The sequence below is a fragment of the Camelus ferus genome, chromosome 11, assembly GCF_009834535.1.
Source record: "Camelus ferus isolate YT-003-E chromosome 11, BCGSAC_Cfer_1.0, whole genome shotgun sequence".
Classification (NCBI taxonomy): Eukaryota; Metazoa; Chordata; class Mammalia; order Artiodactyla; family Camelidae; genus Camelus; species Camelus ferus.
In genome coordinates, this window is record NC_045706.1 from 54,361,607 (window position 1) to 54,379,791 (window position 18,185).

At 47.3% G+C, this 18,185-nt stretch overlaps 1 long non-coding RNA gene across 2 annotated transcripts in view; it reads right to left on the reverse strand.

Annotated features, from left to right (window-relative positions):
• Window positions 1–18,185, reverse strand: part of LOC116667206 — a 106,955-nt gene that overhangs the window by 14,144 nt on the left and 74,626 nt on the right. For both annotated transcript variants that reach the window (XR_004324020.1, XR_004324019.1), the window contains exon 6: window positions 14,660–14,806. This is a non-coding gene — a long non-coding RNA (uncharacterized LOC116667206). The remainder of the gene's footprint in view (window positions 1–14,659; window positions 14,807–18,185) is intronic.

Genomic DNA, 18,185 nt, shown 5'->3' on the forward strand with positions numbered 1-18,185 from the left:
AATCTATGTATGTATATGGGTGACCAAAACATTATGCTGTCCACCAGAAATGGACACAACATTGTAAATTGACTATACTTCAATTAAAAAAAAAGGAGATGAACGAGTAGGTGGCCTCCCAGCTCAAATACGCCACAAGTCAAACGCATACACCTTTAAAATACAGCAAGAGAGGCCATTTGTGAGATACTAGGGCCGTCCCAACAGGGCCCCAGAAGAACGGGCCATGTGGCAGAAGATGCAAAAATGAAGGGACGTTCCAGGCATAGCCGGAAGATGTTTCTGCTGACGTGGCTGATTTGTATCGGAGGGACGATGTTCGGGATCGACTTGAGTTACTGGACTCTTAATTGAAGAGGAAGCTCGGAGTAGGTGAGCACAGGTCCCGGTGTGGGGACTGTCAGGACCCTGTGGGAAGGAACACAGCAGCCCTTGTGTCAGGACACCAAGGACTGATGGTCTCTTGACTGACCACGTGGTAACAAGCATGGCTACCACCTCTGAACCCCGGAGGCAGATCAGAGGAAGCTGCGAGTTAACCACTAAAGATGTCTTCTTGCCCAATGAATTTAGTTATTGACTAATAGTTCAAAGTAAATACTTTGTTATTGTAAATGCACAGTCTGTCCTGAAATTAAAAAGTGACTTAGATTCCAGGCCCTTTGAGGACCCAGGGGAGTCCCCTTCTGCACTGTTCTCCAGAGAGGTCCCCAAAGGAGCCAGGTCCCCACTGTCACTCCCTACAGGCTGGGTGGCCCTGCATAATTAAAACCTCAGTGGGTTTCTTGCAGTATTTACTACTAGCTCACAGAAGGGCTTGTTAAGACAGATTCTTCGTGTTGTGTTAGGAGCATAGTGTGTTCCTATTTCTCTGTTAAAAGAGAGAGAGAGAGAGAGAGGAAGGAAGGAAGGAAAAGAAAGAGAGGAAGAAAAGAAAGGAAGGAAGGAAAGAAAGACAGAAAGAAAGACAGAAAGACAGACAGAAAGAAAGAAAGAAAGAAAGAAAGGAAGGAAGGAAAGAAAGACATTCCAACGACTGAACAACCTGCCCAGCAAAAATGCCAGCTGTCGTTGGCATGAAGCTGCAAGGTCCCTCGGGGTCAGCTGTCTGGTGCCCAGCCCCAGACCAGGTGCTGTGTCGGTGACAGAACAGACAGGGCAGCAACCAAGACCTGCTCAGAAAACGGTGCTGGTTTTCCCCATGTATCTCAGCAAAGAACCGCTGAAAGGTGACGGTACCGGGTGAGGTCACGTGGCAAACATCCTGCAATGGACCCACCAATTCAAAAGTATTAACCACACTGGGGTGAGATCTTGGGCAAAGCGTTTGGTGTGGCGGACCCTCTGCACGTGGTGCTAAGTTGCACATTGATACAGGGCTCTTGGCTCCATGACCACAGAGATCATAAACCCATTTTTCTTTTGGTGAATAAATAGCAGATTGAGTGCTCATTCTGTGCCAGACACCATGACAGGTGTTGGGACACAGTAGTAAATCAGTAGATAAAAGAGCCCGTATTTCCTGCCTTCATGGACCCTGCATTCTAACAGAGCGAGGATGGAAAGTGACAACGCGATCTGCAGGGCTTACAGAATTGTTGCCAGGACTCTGCTACAGCTTACAGTGTGACTTGCAATGTCATTGTCCCTCCCCTGGACTTCAGTTGGCTCATCTGTAAACTGAAGCAAGGAGACCAGCATTCTTCTCTTGAGAAGACACTGGTGGTTTCCCATCTAGGCTGCATCCTTCAACCAGCCTTGTGACTGAAGGCAAGTTCCTTGATCTCTCAGTGTCACAGTTGCTTCAGAGAAGTGTGGGGAAACAACTTAGTGCAGGCTGATGGCTTTGCAGGAGCCCAGCACACAGGGAACACTCAGCAAGGGTTCTTATCATCCGAAGAACATAAAACAAGGTGAGTTCACTCCTCCCTCTGCTGCCTTGCCCTCGAGAGGCTGACTTCTCTCCAGAGAGAAGAGGTGCTATGGGTACCTCTCCAGGCCTCAGCATCTCCCCTCCACTCACCTGACCCAAGTCACCTGTCCCTCCATATCCCTCTTCATACCCCCTACAGCAGGAAGCTGAGGGCCTTGGGACTCGCTTCCTGGAAGAGGCATTACTGCACAGTGGGTGACAGCTTGCTCTGGGATCAGCTCAGCCAGGTGCCAATCTGGGCTCTGCCACCTCCTGACTGTGTCACCTCAGGCTTGCTATTCAGCCACTCTAGAAGGCTAATGACAGTAGCTGCTTCACAGGGCTGCTGGGAGGATGAGGTGGGCATGCTTAGGACAGCGTCACAGAGAAAAAGGACCAACGTGTGTCAGCGATGGTCATAATAAACTCCTAAAAAGACCCACAGCAGAGAAGAGAGTAGATGTGTGGTCTCCAATATGACTGAGCTCTCTGTCCCACTCCAGCAAGGAGACAGCCAAGCCCTGGGAAGGCCTGGAACTGCCTGATGAGCATTTTTGTTAACGGCCTGTAGAAGAACGTGGAAGGCCAGCTTATCAAACTTGAGTCTGACATGAATTTGAAAGGAAAGCTAAATGAATCGAATGAAAGTCTGATCCAAAAAAACCTTTCAACAGGTAGGAATGATAAGGGGTAGTCAACCAGAGGGAACTGAACAGAAGAATCAAAGTCCTGAGCTTGATCCCCCAAAGCTGACTGTACACGCTTGATAACCCACACAAGATTTAACAGCCTCAAGGCTTCTAAAAGATGTGGAATTTTAACCAAGACTGAGTTTAGAAAAGTCAACAGTGTGGTGGGGCTGCAAAAGAGTTTTTGCTAACTTAGGTCACATTAATAAATGTATAGTGTTTATAGTAAGGGAGGTGAGAGTCGTCTAATCTACCCTGAAAAATCAGAGCTCTATTTTTATTTTGGAAACAATTTGTCAAGAGGGATACTGATATCCGAGAGCATGACAAGAAAACAGATGTGGAGGTCTCAAAACCAAGCTGTTACAGGATAGATTCACCAGGAAACAGACTCTAAGATGGAGATTTCTCTACAAGAAGTTTTATTAGGGAGCACCTTCAGTAATACCAGCTGTGAAGGAGCGAAGGAAGCAAGTTTGGGCAGAAGGAGAAGGAGAACTGTGTTGCCAGCTGCAACGAACACCTCAACAAATGTCTGGGGGGCCCTGGAGCTGGCGTGACCCTTCAGAATTGTCCTGAAGGGGGGATGGAGCCTGGTATTCCTTATCAACCGACCATCAGTTGTGAGCTGCTCCCAGAGGGGAGGCATGACCTTGGACAGGATGTCTCCTTTTGGCCAAGGGCAGTTCCTGGGGAGGGACTTGGCCTGGGGCCATCAGTAAATAACACTCCTGGCAGCTGCGGGAGCGAGTGCTCGGTGCTGGAGGAAGTCCGGGCACCACATCGCAGAGTTCACTACTGCCCACCCCGACAGCACATGGCTCCAGCTATTTGGTATAAGTTCTTGGAGCAGCTTATTCTGTCTCCAGGATTCTGGTTGTCTCTTCTTGGGGAAACACACAAAAGGAGAGTTAATGGGACCAAATGCAGACAGCACTGCTGTAGAAGACACTCCTCCTCTGCTCCGGATCCCAGAGCCCCTTCACTAGCCCCCGACACCTATGCTGGTCTCTGTGGCTCATCTGGTGTCGTGACCCAGACGCTCACCCCTTGAAGGGTCTGAGCCCCTGGTTTCCGTACCCTCCCAGGCCTCTCTGTGTCGCAAGGACTTACTCCACAGGCTACTGTGCATCTCAGTTTACCATCAAATTTGGGCAGGAAAGAGCAAGAGACTCCCTCGTGCCTTGGGGCCAAACATATTCTTCACTACCCTATTTTTGTGTAGCGGCATCCTTAATTCCTCCCGACAATCAAGGTCCCTTTAACGCTACTAGAGTAGTGACCTTTTCCTTTGCCTTCTGGTCTCTCAATATAAATAAGCAGCCCAAAGGGACTGGGTGACACTGTAGCCTAAAATTTAACAAGGCTCTCCCTGTGTCTCCTTGTGAAAGCATTCCTCCTCCAGAAATTAGGACTTCCAGACCCACAGAGTCTAGTGTTGTGGAGACAGGAAGGACACATTCCCCAAGTGGGTCTCTGGGACTGACGGTAAACAGAGAGGCTCCTGTTTCTACCTCTCATTCCTCATACCCATTCGTTCTGTCTCCTGGAAGCATAACACCAGAAAGTGAAGTGTCATCGGGCTCCATCACGCCTGATCCCAGATGCCCCACTTCCACATGACACCTGTCTTATGCCTTGGTGGCTCTGTGTGAACCCAGTTCATGCTGAACACTTTTGGCTTCGCGGTCACTTGATATCTCATGGTTAAGGCTCCATCTGTACCAGAACGCAGCAGCACACTAAGAGCTATTTTTTGAATAGTGTATAATTCTCCAGTGCAGATGGCATGGCCTTGTTCCAGAACCCGGGGGTCTACACAGTCATTTTCCTTTTGGAGCGTATCGTGAACTCTTGCCCGTCACAGACACCTACACTACCGCGGTGTCAGCCCGTCACGTGGCCCGCACAGCAGGGCTGCTTGCTCAGCAACCCGGACCTGCCACAGGACCCTTTCCCACAAAGTTCGGGGTCTTCCGTGTCACTTGGCACTTGGGTTGGAACAGTTTTCCCACGTGTGACATATACTGCCTCCAGAACCTACCCACTGGGTATTTCGCTTCCTTCTTAGTGGTGGAAGGTTTAAGATGCAGTAACTTGTCCTTTCCTTTGGAAAGGATGTCCCCGCAAGCCCCAGAGCACCAACTCCTAAAACCTTCACTGATGTGGTGTCCCCCCCCGCCTCCACCCCCCCCACCCCCGAACATTTGTAGGCTGATCTCCCGCTCTCTGGAGCACCTGTGTCTTAGCACGTTCTCCAACAGACGTGCCACTTCTTCTTCATCCAGATTTATTGACATAATGTCATCAATTCCACAGACCAGGAAGATGTTCTATAAGTTGTCTAGACAGTTCTAGACCTTTGGGACTGTATTGTGATGGAGGATAAAAGACTTACCTAACCCTGATGAAGGACCTTAAAACTGTCTGGTTTTCCACCCGCATGAGGATGTGAATTGCCTGTCTCCCCTGATACAGCCGGTGAACACATGTCGGGTACCCGGAGCTGTCTTCATCTGCTCTGGCACAATGACAGCAGCTACAGTCAGGGCTACTCTTCAGTCAAATGGGTCCACCTTCATCCTCCAAGATCCATCGCATTTTTGTAGGCTCCAGCTGGTGTGCATTAAATGGTAAAGTGATGAGGACCACACCCCTGCATTCTTTAAGACTTTAAAGGCGGCTCTAATCTCTGCCATTTCCCTTTCCATCTTAACTGGGGGTTGGGTGGAGGAGTTTCAGAAGCTTCCACTCAGCCTTTCCCACTAGGATACCTTGTACCTCAGAATTCAAGGAACTAATACAGGGGATCTGCCAGCTGCCGGGTATCTCCTTTACAACTCTGCATTCAGGGACCAGGGAAATGTCCCCAGAGTGTCTCAGTGGATGCTGCAGACCCACATGAGTCAGATCTGTGCCAGGAGTGTATTTATAACCTGACCCCATGAGCACCCACTCCAGTGCTGGCCACGATGGCTTGGGGCCACTGTTTATCAATGTCAACTCTGGATATTTGCCTTTCCTCAGTACATAAACCCCAAAAGGACTGGAGTTGTCATCACTTAACCTGCCTCCATGGTGATGCAGGGTCCCTCCTTATGGGCACCTAGCCTCTCCTTCAGTGGGTGGGTTCCCAGCCTGAAAACTGGCTCAGACGCAAAAACTGGGCAAGGGATTATGAGGTTTTCACTTTTGTTTTTGTTTAAACTGGGACAGCTTTTAGCTTCCTGATCATCCATCTTTGAATTCTTTTGATTCTGTAGACTTGAGCAATGCCTCTGTTAGCTACCTCTACCCCGAGGGTAGGACAGCCAGGTCATCCCAGTTTGAATAGGATTGTCTTGTTTTAGCACTGAAAGGTCTGCTCCCAGGAACTCCCTCAGTGCTGGATATACCAGCACAGTTGGTCACCCCGCCCTAGGGACATGGTGTACTCCAGCCACACCTGTAAATCTGCAGGTCAGGCCCGACTGCCCTGCCTACCTTCCTGCTCACTACAATCCTTGTGCCCGCCTTGCTTCGACAGATAAGCACCACCTCCTGGCCTCTCTTCTTTCCTACCATCCCGACTGTTGGCAGGGAACGCGGGTCTGTCACGATACCTCCTACAGCCAGGCCTGGTCTGCAGACCCCTCCCCCACTGAATTCCCCTCTGACAGCTGGAAAACTTCTCACCAGCGCATCTCTCCTTGCTTTGGCAAATGGCATGTTGTCCAGGCCATTCTGTGGAACAGTCAGTTGGTGGGTTTTCCGGCCTTACATAGAATATCCTCTCGAGCACACTCACTCCTCAGAGTTTTTTGATTCCCTCTCCTGCCATCTGCCATGGTAATTCTGGCATTTCTACTTCACGTAGTGTGGGCCATGTCTTCTTCCAGGCTTCCAAGAGCTTCCCAAGCAGCACGTTAGCATCATTTCCCAGGGTCCTTGTCAGGGTGTGAAATCCTGTATCAGGGAAGGAGCTCCCATATTGATAAACTCATTCATTCAGCTTTACATTCCATTCCCTCCCATTCAGCACCCTCACTTTGCCATGTGTACACCCCGGGCCCTCCCAGTACACGTGGTGGGTCCCATACATTCTTCGGTCCCTAGTCCCTTTCCTCCCACTTCCCCTGATGGCTTGTGTAGTGACTTGGTTGTTGGGCCAGGGTCCGGGAAGGGAAGGGGGTAGCTCCTGAGCAGACAGATGTTGTCATGTGAGGTGGAAGCCCCTGCATCATCTTCAAGCAAGGCGAGGAGCACGGGACTGTAATGGCAGGGAGTGAGCTCAGCAGGTCTGGGGTTTCAAAGTTCTCAGGTTCATTGACCCCAAGTCATATAGTTCTGCTTCTTCCAAATCAGAGCTCTGATCTTGGCACAGCCAAATAACCCAGGGTGAGGATTCAGGATGCCGTCTTCCCTGAGCTCCACCCTTATGATTAAGTCCAGGTCCTGAACCTCAGCATTCTCCTTTCCGCAGCTGCTGGAGAAGTGAATCTTCCCTCTTTCTATGGAATCAAGGAAGCCCACTGACTTTCACTCCTTGCCACCAATTGTTAATTATTCACCTACAGCCTTTCATTGTTTTTTTTCCCCCAATCCATCCACTGAACCCAGCAAGAGCCATACAATTCCATTGTCCTTATAATGACTAATTTCCCAATGCGCTCAGCCTCCTGAAATAGGCTCCCTGCCCTGCATTCCCTTCCACCAACATCCCATCCCGGTTTCTCCAGCAGGAAAAAGTTTAACAATCGCACAAGCCAGGAGCTCTGGGTCCTGCACCCACCATGAATGATGGGGTTTTCTTTGCCTGCTGGCCAGCGGGGGATCTAGTTCCACAATCCCATTTGGAGTTAGCTTCCTCAGCTCACTCCCAGTTCCAATTGTCCTTGGTCCGGCTCCCTGGGAGTTCGCCATGAAGCTTGACAAAGCAGGAAGTTTACTGGGGCATGTCCTCAGATCAACTCCAGTGGGGACTGGGGACGGCAGGGCTGGGCAGAGGGGGAGGCTGAACTGCAAAGCATTCGCAGCAGAGCCTCAGCCCATCCCACTGGGGTTCTAAAGCTGGGAATAACGTTTCAGAGGTGCTTCTTCCAGTCGTTGGCTGTGGCTGCTCGTGGGGAGGGGCGAAACCTTGGGCCAGCCAATCCCTTCTGCCCAGGGGAATTCCTGAGAAGGATTTTTTTTTTTTTACACTAATTAACCTTACCCTTCACTAGTTTCAGTATTTGACTTCACATCTTGTGAAGCCATAGGAAGTGTGTCTTTAGTCCTGAGAAAGGAAACAGACAGAAAACTATCGGGGTTTTTTCTTTCTAGGTCAAAGTGAGTAGTGCTTTACCAGGAATAGTCCAGCATTATTTATGGCTCTGGAACCACCATCAGCAGGACTCCCTTCTTGGAGTGGAGGTCATTTGGGAAATCATTGTTTGTGGATCCTCTGCTAGGGGATCCCCAGGCCCTTGGCCGGATGAGGAAGCCCCAGTCTTTCAGGGAGGCAGTGTGAGCCACTGGTAGGCAATACTCTTGACAGTGGGAGAGCCAGCTCCTCGGGCCTCTGGAGAGTCTGGGAGGTGCGCCGCTGCATCCACCATGCAAGCCAGGTGGGGAGAAGCCAGCGGAACAGAGGCTGGGAAAGAGATGGTTCCAGGGACGTGATGCCGTGCTCAGAGCCCTGAGGGGCTGTGCCTTGCTCCAGGAGGCATGCTTACTCTGTAGGACCACATGGACCAGCCCAGCAACAGTGGGCGATAATTGTAAGACCCATGTTGCCTCCACCAAGGGAAGGCCTTTCAGCCATCTGACTGTTAGGAGAGAGACTGGGGCAAACTCCGGAAGGATGGAGCTCCCTGGCTGTAAGGTAAACAAGCAGAGACTATCCTATCAACTGTTGAAGCTGTTGTTGAAGAGATTTAAGCATCGTTCATTCCCATCTTGAGCTTTGGAGATGTGGGCGATTTCCGCTGGACCAGTCCAGCTGATAAACTTTGCGTAGCTCTGCTCTTAGGTATGCGTGGCAAAGCCCCGACTCTGGGTCCTGTTTTCTTTTAGGGTTCCAAGTGAGATGCTGGATGGGTCTGAAGCAGGAGGCAACAGGGTGGGTGGATTTAATGCCTGTGCAGCGAGCGGTGGAGTCCATGGTGACGTGGGCTGTCCTCCAGAAGGAACCCTGTGCGTCGAGCCTCCCTGCTGTCACTGTGTGCCCCTCCAGCTGGAACGTGCATCCGCCGATCCTGTGCCCAAACGGGTGTGCGTCCCTCTGTGTGTACACAGACACGCACACGAGCTCTTCCCAACACAAATATATATTTAAGATTTACTGTTCTGGAAAACCTAGTGAATAATGTAAATGCTGAAAGCCTGCGTCTGGCAGAAAATATTGTTCAGGCTGCCTCATTGAAATTCAGCCTCTCATGCACACTTGGTAATACACACGCCGTATGAATTATGGATTCCGAGGCTTTATCTCTCACACGACACATGAATGTTTGATAAAGATTGTTTCCAATATTATATTTTGTCAAAATGCTCATCTAAAATTCAGTCAAAAATGCTTTCCGGTAATTATGCACTGACTTCACAGGGAGCAGAGAAGGGAAGGTAGAAAGTGCCTCTCCGTGGGGTCATTGCTGTGTGTGTGTGTGTGTGTGTGTGTGTGTGTGCGCGCGCGCGTACGTGCGTGTGCATGTGTGTGGCTTTTTTTTACCCTGGGCATTTCTGCTGAAGGGGTAAGGGAGCCTGACAGTGTTTGTGCTGAGATTTCTTTCTTCCTCTTGCGCGCCCTCATTACAGAAGCAGCTACAATACGTTCTGCCCTTCGCCTTGCAGACACTTGGTAGATCGTTCGCTCCGCATTTATTTTTAAACTCACTGCTGGCTCATGGGCAACATGGCCTTAGTCTGGCCTCCCAGCAACTCCTGCTCCCCAGATCCTCCAGCTGATCTCCTCCAATGCACATTCTTAGCCCACACGCCCCAGCCCCACCCTCCACCTGCCTTCAGTGGCTCTTCATCTCTTACAGCAGAGATGGCAAATCCCCACACCCCCTGCCAGCTCCACTCCTGCAGCCACAGCAGGCACCACCAGTGAGTATGTCACTCTTTCCCCCGACTCTACCACAGAATCCTTCTTAACACATGTTCCAGGCAACCACTGGCAATCAGATGATGACGGTGTACAAAAGGAAACCTATTTATCCTACAAGGTACAGTTCAGCCTCTAGAGCATGGCATTCTAGACCCTTTAGGACCTTACCGCAGCCTTTCTTCCAATTCTCATCTCTGGCCATTCCCTTTCCACCCTCTCCACGTTCTCTAGTCCCCACTCCATGCCTCTACACCTGCTTTTCCATCCACCTGGAATGCTCTTCATCCCCCTAGCTCCTTAGCAAACTCCTACTCATACATCAAGACCTCTGTAAAGCCTTCCTTCCCTCCCCCAGGTCTGGATACTCTGTCCTCTGTGATCTCAGGGCACTCTCTGTACATCACCCTGCATATCACAGAGTGAATGGGTGACTGAGAGTAAGGACACAGCCTAACCCAGTCACTAGGAGGGACTTGGTAGAGGCATGTTGAGCCACAGTGCAAAGGAAACTTACGTTCTGTGCTCACAGATAGCCCTGGTTTTCATGGAGCTACATACAGCATAGAAGCTGGGACATTCATAACACTGATATTAGGAAGATTTCTCCTCTACCTCCCCCACTATTGAGGAAAATTACTATGCACTTGGTAGCTATGGTTTTAAGAAAAAGCAAGGCAGGCAAGCATCCTTGGAGGTGGCCAGTGTTCCCCTAAAACATCTTCACCGAAGTGTTCCTTTTCTCTGTGAGGGCCAGTCTCCCCCCAACCCCCTCCAGTGTCGGCCTTGATTCCTCCCTCTCCCTCTGCACTCACTACCCACCAGGAATGGGAAGTCCACACCAGACACCCTTTGAATCAATCCCCTTCTCCATCCCTGCGGCCCCACCATGCTGCAGGCTGTCAACATCTATCCTCAAGAAGACTGAAACAGCTTCCCCTGGTCTCCCTACCTCCTTCATGCCTCCTCCAAACCATTCAGCCAGTGTGATCTTTCTAAACCCAAATCTGATCATCTTGCTCCCTGCAAAGAACGCTTTGATGTTTCTCCATTTCTCCTAAAGGCCAACCTGGTACCTTGAAGGGAAGGAGCAGTATTCATAATATTGAGCCATCAGTAAGGCCTGGCTATCACCCACCAGAAGAGATGCAGGGAGTGGGGAGGGTACAGCTCAGTGGTAGAGCGCATGCTTAGCATGCACAAGGTCCTGGGTTCAATCCCTGGTACCTCCATTAAAAAAATAAATAAACCTATTACCCCAACGCATGCCCCACCTCCCGCCAAAAAAGAAGAGATGCGAGAAACAACCACAAAGGCCAAGTGTTGAGAATTAAGTAAGGATGAGCCGAGCAGAAGGCCCGGAACTAGGTCCAGTCCTGACCACTTTCTGCAGCCACATCAACCCCTCCCCCATCCTCACGCTCTGTCCTCCACCGGACTCCTCTCTCACTTCAATGTTTCTGTTGTCCCCCCCAGCAGAGAGGACACCACGTAACAGCAGACAGCTGGGCGCAAAATAGTTGTTTTAAAAATATGTATTGGATTTAAAGGAGAGGCAGGAAATGCGGCAGCCCCAGGGGTCCATCAGGGAAGTCTGCTCTAGCAGCAAGCAAGGCTCCCCGCGTATCAGCAGGCGTGTGAGCTGGAGCTGACAAAAGCAGCCTCAGAAATGTGGAAGCGTGTGAGCAGGGGTGCTGACAGCCCCTAAGCCAGGCGCTGAGCAAACGCTGTTCTCAAGACATTGCATGTTTCAATATAACTGTGGTGTAAGAATTACAGCCCCGGATTTCAGCTGTTCCCAGGAGGGCTGGGAGCAGACAGCATGCCAGCAGGGAGAATCCCTGAGAGAACCTCCGGATGTGTTTGTTGTATGGTTTGTGTGTATCTACAGCCTTCCTGTCTCTCCTCCACAAATGCTGCCTGCCTGCCGGCTCTTGCCAGGCCCTGTGCTGGGAACTGGGGGTACAAAGACGGAGACTACAGGCCTCTGCGTCCAAAGCTCTCACGTTCTAGTGGGTAAGTCAGATGAGCGAGCAGACATGTTCAGAGGTTGGGAGAGGAGCCCACAGGTGGAAGACTTTACTAAGACAGGCATCAGAAACCCAAGCTTCTAGGAGAAGGGGCATCAGGGCTAGGACCGGAAGGATGAGTAGGAGTTTGCTGAGTCAGGGATCAGAGAAAGGACGGAGAGGCGTTTCAGGCATCAGGAGCAGCAGGGAAATCTGCAGGGAGTTCAACAAGGCCAAAACGGAAGGCCGGATGAAGGGTCTGTGTGCTGAGATCAGGCATCTGGACACTGCCCTGAGGTTTCAAGAGGGCAGTGTACACACAGGTCATAGAAGGAGTCAAAGCCAGAACTAGACCTTGAACCTGGGTCTGCCTTGCAACCACTTCTTGTCCTTATTCGAGACAGCAGCTCAGCTCCTCCCTCCCCTGTGCATGCCATTCCCCTAAAGAGAGGTGGGACTCCTCTCCCCACTGAATCTAGGTGGCCTGTGGCTTCTCGACCAATGGAATCGAGTGGAAGTGTAACAATGCCAGGTCTAGGCTGAAACTTCAAGAGAACTGGAAGTTTCCACCTCCCTTCTCAGTACACTTGCCCATGACTGAGACTGCCATGCCGTGGGGAAGCCCGAGCTAGCTATGCAAGAGACTTTGAGGAGAGAGAATAATGCCAGATGACAGAGCCACAGCTGTCCTAGCCCGAACACCAAACATAAGTGAAAGAACCATCTCGGACATTCTAACCCCAGCAAATCTCACAGAAGCCCCAGACAGCTGGTTCTAGTCAATTTGTCACAGGCATCTCCAGCTGAAGCCCCAGTCATAGAGAAGAGTTAAGGCATTCTTGCTATGCCCTGGAAGAATTCCTGACCCAAAAGAGAATAATCAAATAGATGTGGTTTTACACTCTTAGTTTCAGAGTAGTGGTTTGTTGTCTGCAGGAGATAACTGAATTACCAACCCAGTTATACCAGTAGGAGTGTGTTCAGCTGCAAATAACAGAAAATCCACCTGCAATTGTTTAAATAAACAAATAGGGGACTTTTCCTTCCACAAAAGAAGCAAGCAAACAGACAAACAAAACAAACAAACAAACAAACAAACAAAAAATAGAGGAAGGTGGCTACTTAAAGGCTCTATGAAATCAAAGCCAGCATCTTTGGCCTTTCCCTTAAGGTGACAAGATAGCTGCTATAGCTCCAGACATCACGTTCTAATTCTAAGAAGGAAGAGGCAGAGGGGGAAAGGGCTATACCAGCCATCTTAGCCCTCCACACCCCCAACCCAGGGAGAAGGGGTCATGGAAACAGGGAAAGGGTGGAGTGAATTTCAGGAAGGAAGAGATGATCAACATCAGCCAAGGTCACAGGGAGTGAAGAGAGGTCAGTACAAGCAAGTGCCCATTGCCTTGGCTCTGAGGAAGATCATAGCTGGCCTCAAAGAGAGCAGTTTAAGTGGCGGTATGAAAAGGAAAGTCAAGTGTAGCCACTGAGGAACAAGTCTACGGCATGGACCCTGGGAAAGCACTCCCAGGAAGCCTCAGACAGTAAAGATGTCAGTCATCTGCTAGAGTGGGATCTTGGGGAAGGAGACTTCAAGATGGGGGTAACTGGAGAATGTTTATAAGCTGTTAGGAAAGATGCAGATGAATGAAAGGGGTTGAAAAAACCAGGAAATAGTGGGGATGTAGCAGGGAGCAAGTTTCTTGAGAAGGAAGGAGGTGACGTGACCCAAAGTAGAGGTTGTGGGATCAAAAGGGAAGAGAGGTGAATGGGAAGGAAAAAAGGATGGATTTTTAATGGAAACACATTTATATGGGGTGAGAGAAAAAACTGAAGAATAAAACAGATACATCACTAGCTAAATAATCAAGAAAAAAGCACAAATACGTATCATTAGAAACGAAAATAGGGATATCACCACAGATAGATGACATTAAAAGAATTATAAAATTACTCCATTTTGAAAACAGATTTTAACACATGGATAAAATGGGTGATATTCTAGAAATATAAATGATGAACATTAACCTCAGAAAAGATAGGAAATCTAAACAGTCCAATTACCAGAGAAGAAACTGAGAATGTTGTCAAAGAACCACTGTCCATTAAAGTACTAGACCCAGACAGCTTCACAGATGAAATCCTTGACCTATTACAAGGTCAAGAAGCAGTGCTATTGGAAGTGCTCCCAAATATTGTAGTGGAAAAGGGCTTTTAAATGAATCTAAGAACCCAGTATAAATCTAAGAACCCAGTATAATGGTGAAAACAGAGTCAAAAAAAAAAAAAAAAGAAGAAGAAGAAGAAGAACAAAAAACCCTAATCCTATCTTCAAGACAATATAAATGCAAAATTCTAAAGAAAATATTAGCAAGGAGAACACAAATGTATTTTAAAGGGATAATATGCTACCACCATGTGGAGTTTATTCCATAATGCAAGGATGGTTCTCTACAAAGGAATCAATTAATAGAATTCACAATATCAAATATCAATAAGAAAACCACATAACTCTCCTAGGAAGGCAGTTGATAAAAATTAAACTTTGATTCTTGATTAAAAATTCTTAATAAAATAGGATAATATGAAAATTCCTTAATATGAATTTATATCTATATTATATTTATATATTATATATATATATACCTGTACCTGTAGTTATATATACATATAAATCTCATAACTGAAGCCAAACTTCACAATCATTTCTGATGGAAAATCACTAGACTCTTCTCTGTTAAAGTCAGGAAGAAGCAAAGAACACCACTGTAACTTGCTCATTGTGCAAATCTTCACCATCCCTGTGTCCATGTCATCAGCCATATGATGTTGCAGTTTCTCCTCCTAAAGACAGAGTGTCTTTTCCACCCTACTGATGTTTAGTTTGGCCATGTGACTTGTTTTGGCTGGTGGAAAGTGTGCAGAAATGACAGAGAGCCAATTCTGAGCATTGAAATAAGAAGCATTATGTGTTTCGACTCACCACTTTTGCATTTCCATCATAACCATAGAAAAGGATGCCACAGTTTGCTAGCTGGTCCAGGAGGATGAAAGACACACAGAATAGAACTGGACCCAGCCTGGAGCAAAGCCCAGTCAAGCCCAGCCTGGATCAGACCCCTCAGTTGACCTGCAGATACATGAACAAGGATAAATGATTGTTTCGAACCACTGAACTTTGAGTGGTTTGTAATGCAGTATTATTGTAAGCTGATATACCCATTTTCATGACTATCATTAAACATTGTTTTTGACCTACTAGCCAATGCAACTAAATAAGAGAAAGAATTAGGAGGTATATAATTGAAAGGAGGTTGCAAAATTATCATCAGTATTGGCCATCTGATCATATACTTTTAAAACAAGGAGAAAAATCTCAGTTTTTAAAAGAGCTGTGAAAACACTAAAAGACTTCAGTAAGAATTAATATATTAAAAAATCAATAGCTTTCCTATTTAAAATAACCAATTAGAAAATTTAATAAAGAAGAGATTTCATTTATGATAATAAAATGATTTTAAAAACCTAAAAGTATGCTAAACACAAAATGCACCTAGTCTATAGGAAAAAAAATCACACTCTACTGAAGAACATAAAATGACTTCAATAAATGAAAATATACCCTGTTCTAGAATTGGAAGAGTCCTGTTGTAAAGATTCCACTTCTCTTAAATTAATCTATGTTAGTGCGATCCAAAAATCCCAAGAGCTAGCACACAGGCATATGACCTAGGCTCTGCCAACCAGATGGCCCAACATGAGACTTGCATTAGGAGAGGGTAACAGGCAAGCAGGGGCTGCACGTGTTCTGAGTTGAGGGAGGAAGTGGCAGAGACACCAGACTTGGGAGTGGGAGAAGTGAGGGCGTCCTGATGACCACCCCCCTAATGCCACCAGGGAGGGCTTCAGATTTGTGTCCAGAGATGGCAGCAGCATCTTCCCCAGAACAGGGAGGTAAGTTCCAGTTTCCTGGCTGCGCACCCACCAGTTTGGATCTCTGGTCTTTCTGGAGAGGCCCCCAATAGTCTTTAATCAATTCCTTTTCTGCTCCAGTTGGCAGAGTAGATTTCTCTGTTTGCAATTTCAAATCCTGACTGATACACAGACTAAGTGAACAGAAGATAAGGTGCAGAAGTAGACCACATATATCTGGAGGAAATATCAGTAATGATGGTCAGCATTTACTGAGCACCTACCCTGCACCAGGCACTGTTGCACATGCTCGTAATTATCTCATTAACCCTTCCAACAACCCTAAGTTATTATTCTCCTCTTAAAAATCTGGTAACCAAGGTACAGGGAAGTTCTTGCAACTCATATATAATGAAGTTGACATTTTAGTTCATTAGGAGAGAGAAAAATCACTCAATAAATAATTTGAGGCTAGCCCACTGGAAAAATAATGTGCATCTCTACCTCACTCCTTACACTAAAATTAACTCCACATTGATCAGGTTGGAAAGAAAAAAATTAAGCAATAAGGTAAGTAAAAGGTAATATAAGAGTACGTTTCATAGTGTTAGTGTAAACTAACTAACACCTTGTTTCTAAGACAGAAAATTCAGAAGCCATTTAAATACTGACAATGTTGATCACATTAACATGAAACAGTTCACCCTAGCAAGGGAGAGGAGTGGAGACAAACCTGGATTACAGTCATTGCAACCCATATGACAATGAGCTGATATATGTAAAGAGGTCTTACAAATCAATAAGAAAAACAACAACAATCCAATGTAAAGAAAGGGTGAGGGCATTTCAGAGGAAAACTACATATATGAAGGACTTATAATCCCTTACACTTTTAAATATGGAAAGTAAAACAATAATGTGGTGGGTATAATGTTTCACCTATCAAGCTGATAACTGAAAAACTCAGTAATTTGTGTTGTTGAAGAGGTCATGAGGAAATAGATGGGCCCTACCTGTTATAAAGTAATTGTCAGGTAAGGAAAATTTTCCAATAAATATTTTAAAAATTCACATACCTTTTGAACCTGCAATTCTACTTGTAGAATTGTATCCTGTAGACACACCAGTGCGTGGACATAAGCACGTATGTACATAAAGTCTGTGGTAATGTTGTTAGTAACAGCAACAACCTAAGTGTCCATCACCAGGGAACTTGGTTAAACAACTAATGATATGCAATAATGATAAGGAATGAGGTGAAAGCATTTGTCTTTAAGATAAAATCATTTTTTACAAAATCCAGGTGCACAGCACTGTATCAACTAGATGCCATCCACTAGAACTTTCTGTGATGATGGAAATGTTTTGGATCTGCACTGCCCAGTAAGGTAGCCACCAGCCACGTTCAGCTAATGATGCTGGATATGCAGCTAGTGTGAATGAGGAACTGAATTTCTAATTTTAATTTTAATTAATATCGACCTAAATTTAAATAGTCACATGCTGAATAATGTAACTGGTAATGCTCACATTTGGGTGTATGAACCAAAGCAGCATTCCTGAAAAAACTAGAGATGTGGAAACAGACATTGCTCCTGCCAAGCAGAACTGGGGTGTCAGATGTTTTGGGGGAGAAGGAGAGTTCTTTGTCTATTTATATCTTTAATATTTGACTGGTTTACCATGTGTGTAATGATCCATTTCATACTGAACTCATTCGTGAAAGTTCCAAAAGGAAAGCTGGGATGGTCTTGAGTGAGCCTCAGGTGTTTTCCATGCATCAGGTTAGAGTGGTCTGTGAGAGCGCATGGAGGGCTGGTGGGGGACCCAGCTCCTGGAGAGATTTGGCTGTTTGGGTCAGAGGTTGAGGACGGGGAAGGGGCTGACTAACCCCAAACAAAGGAATCCTGAGCTGTGGGGAGCATTTTGCTGCCGTTAGAAGCCAGCATTCATGAGGAATGGAAGCCACGCAGCTGAATGATCGTTGCCAGCAGCCTAAATGTAGACACGAAGTCAAACAATCAGATTATTCCCCAGAGATATGTAAACAGAAGAGTTGAAGAGGAAGGGATGGATTGGATTTGGAGAGACGAAAAATGCAGAATCTACAGAATCTGGCAGCCGATCTGATGTGGGGACTGAGAGACAGAGACAAGCTTAGAATAGCTCTCGACTCTTGGCTTGCATGACGGGACGGATATTGGGGCCATGGGGGAAATAAGGTTTCCAAGAGGAGCAGCTTTGGGAGGAAAAGATCATAAGTTCAGTGTTGGCATGTTGACACAGCTGGAAATTTCTAGAAGCCTCCAGGTATTTAGGTCTGAAGCTCAGCAGGGAGAACTGCAGTAGAGAGTTCCACTGGAGAGATAGCCAGAGATGGGCGATCACTGAAGCCAAGAGAACTTTCAGATTCACCCAGAGAGGCGGAGTGGCCAGGGACAGAGCCCCCGAGAGCCGAATGCAATAGCAAAGGGCTGGGAAGGGGAGCCAGGGAGGACTCCGAGGATGAGCATGGAGGGAGGGAGGCAGGAGGGAGAACTGGGGAGAAGGGCCAGGGAGGAGTCAGTCTCAAGAAACAGGAAATAGGAGGGAGGGTA